This window comes from Physeter macrocephalus, chromosome 20, assembly GCF_002837175.3.
Source record: "Physeter macrocephalus isolate SW-GA chromosome 20, ASM283717v5, whole genome shotgun sequence".
Classification (NCBI taxonomy): Eukaryota; Metazoa; Chordata; class Mammalia; order Artiodactyla; family Physeteridae; genus Physeter; species Physeter macrocephalus.
Window position 1 is genome coordinate 103,244,860 of NC_041233.1, and position 3,006 is coordinate 103,247,865.

Sequence of the window (3,006 nt, forward strand, 5' to 3'; positions counted from 1 at the left end):
TGGCTCAGGGGCCCAGCCGCAGCGCGGCATGTGGGATCTTCCCGGACCGGAGCACGAACCCGCGTCCCCTGCATCGGCAGGCGGACTCTCAACCACTGCGCCACCAGGGAAGCCCAGAATACTTTTAAGAAGGTATCACATCTGCCAATTTGTTGACTTTCTAAATAATCTAAAAGTCCACCTTAATGTGCTAAAAGTTTATGGATTTGTGGGACTTCCCTTGTGGCGCAATGGTTAAGAATCCACCTGCCAATGCAGGGGACATGGGTTCGAGCCCTGGTCCAGGAAGATGCCACATGCTGAGGTCCACAACTAAGCCCGTGTGCCACAACTACTGAGCCTGCACTCTAGAGCCCACGAGCCACAACTACGGAAGCCCTCGCGCCTAGAGCCCATGCTCCGCAACAAGAGAAGCCACCACGATGAGAGGCCTGCGTACTGCAACGAAGAGTAGCCCCCACTCACCACAACTAGAGAAAGCCCACGTGCAGCAATGAAGACCCAACGCAGCCAAAGATAAATAAATTTTTTTAAAAAAAGATTAGAGCAAAAAAACATAGTTTATGGATTTGTTTCAGGACTAAAAGAGCATACTATAAATATTTGCAAGTAATGCAATTTCATGCCTGTATCATTAAATATTCTGCAGATGTCAAAAGAAAATGTTTTTATTTTAATCATCTAACAAGCAAAACTTTCATTATTTTAGTAGATAAAAAAATCTGAATTTTTATTTCAAGTTAAAATAGGAAAAAGTAGCTTTTGTTATACTTGTTCACACTGTATATGAACAAATTGGATAGGTCTTTTCTCAGAGCATAAGGAAAGGGATAAAAGATATACCACCGGGGTTTCCCTGGTGCCGCAGTGGGTGAGAATTCTCCTGCCAATGCAGGGAACACGGGTTCGAGCCCTGGTCTGGGAAGATCCCACATGCTTCGGAACAACTAAGCTTGTGTGCCACAACTACTGAGCCTGTGTGCTAGAGCCCACGAGCCACAACTACTGAGCCCACGAGCCACAACTACTGAAGCCCACGTGCCTAGAGCCCATGCTCCGCAACAAGAGAAGCCACCGCAACGAGAGGCCCGCACGCAGCAACGAAGACCCGATGCAGCCAAAAATTTAAAAAAAAAAAAAAAAAAATATATATATATATATGCCCACCAAGTTCACTGATGTGACTGAGGTGCTGCTTCACAAGACAGCAGTCCTGGAACTGGCTTCTTCCCCTTTGTTTTTAAGCAAGTTACCTAAAATATTAAATGCTGGCCTTCATGTGGACTTTCATATTTAACAATCATTTTGAATTAACCAATTTAATAGGTATCTAAAAAGATGGCTGGCATCACAAAGCCAAGCAGTGTTTTTGATTTCAGTGATGATGACATACACCAAGACGTCCCTTTTAATTTACCACGTGGAAGAACACAGTACCAAGAATAACATTCTGTCACCATTAGGAACCAATTCCAAAACAAAAACAAAAAGGCTACAAGGCCCTTCTTGCAGCATCTGCTTCAAGCACATGTACCATTTTAGAATTTTAAAAACTGTTTCTTCTGGACTTTTCCACCATGAGCTAGCCAGCTCAGGGGATGTCACCACTGTGCCAGCGAGGCCAGGCCCTGTGGGTCAGTGCTCCACAGCCACAGGTGGTGTCCCTAACCATCGCAGCCACGTGCAATCACATGCTCTTGGTGAAGCAGGGCCCCCAGCACAGCAGCACGGCTGAAACAAGGCATGTGAAGACAAAAGACCTGGGGGGGGGGGGAGTCCCCACAATGCGCCAAAGCGGGTCAAAAATGTCCTTATTGCAAATTTAAGACACTAGACTATCCTTAATAGACGGTAGAAACAAAAATTAGAATAGCCAATTAAAACATTCAACATTAGGAATTTCCATAACACAAACAATAAATAAAAAGAATGTCATTCTCAAAACATTAACCAGTTAAGGAAAAGCAATTTGAGTGAGAGATGCCTAAAATTCAGGCCACCAGGGAACAATAGGAAAAAGCCTAGTCTCTCACCCCCAAAGAAGGCTCTATTAGTCTTAATTTTCCCCAGAGCTATATAATTGATGCCTTTTATAAAGGACCCTCATGTACTAAAATAATCCAAAGTATTATTGTATCACCTAAGCCAAATACAGAAACGTGATGTTCAATTTTATATACATTTAAAACCACACCTGTTGTCTTTTTACCTAACAGTAATATGCATATACCATTAATAAAATACTATTTTTAGCTCTAAAACATGCTTTAGAGCTAATAAAATGTATCATAATCTATATTATTTCATGTATAGGGTGATTCTCTACTATCCAAAACTCAGTTAACCCGAATATTTCCGTGGTTCTAATTAAATAAGCATTTACTATATATGTTTTACTTGTCTTATTTCTCCATTTTCTCCTCATGAAAAACACTGCTATATTTCCCATCCTGAATCCAGCTTCAGGCTATAATGTATGGTTTATTTTCCATGTTTGTGTGAAAATAGACACTACATTAAAATACAATTTAGCACAGTAAGACTAGCTATCTGAAACCTGTGAGATTAAGATACACTAACTTTCTCTTTCAACATCTAACTTTTAAAGAGTTATCAAAAATATTATCCATTATGAGTGAAAATTCATTTAACACATAACTGTTCTCTTAAACAGACTGCTATAACTATGAAAGGGCACATTTTAATGTCATAGCAAAGCTGAAGCTGTGAGACTGCCATAGCTACATGAGCTCAGTATCATTTTTAGCATAATGCCATTCACAACACCAGTTCTTAGTAAACGTTTATCAGTGTGGCAAGAGGCCGGAGAAACTTTCAAGACTGCTTTCAAGGAAGCTAAAAAGAAGAATGTGGATTCACAGTGAGATAATAAAGGGGTGGTGGAAGGTCACATCTCTCATCTGTTGTTCTTGAATTTGGTCTTTTTTTTTTTTTTTTTTTTTTTTTTGTGGTACGCGGGCCTTCCTCTGCTGTGGCCTCTCCCGT

The 3,006-nt window shown here is 40.9% G+C and overlaps 1 protein-coding gene across 6 annotated transcripts in view; it reads right to left on the bottom strand.

Moving 5' to 3' along the window:
- Window positions 1-3,006, bottom strand: part of MTUS1 (microtubule associated scaffold protein 1) — a 168,651-nt gene that overhangs the window by 52,139 nt on the left and 113,506 nt on the right. The gene's annotated exons all lie outside the window — the stretch shown is intronic.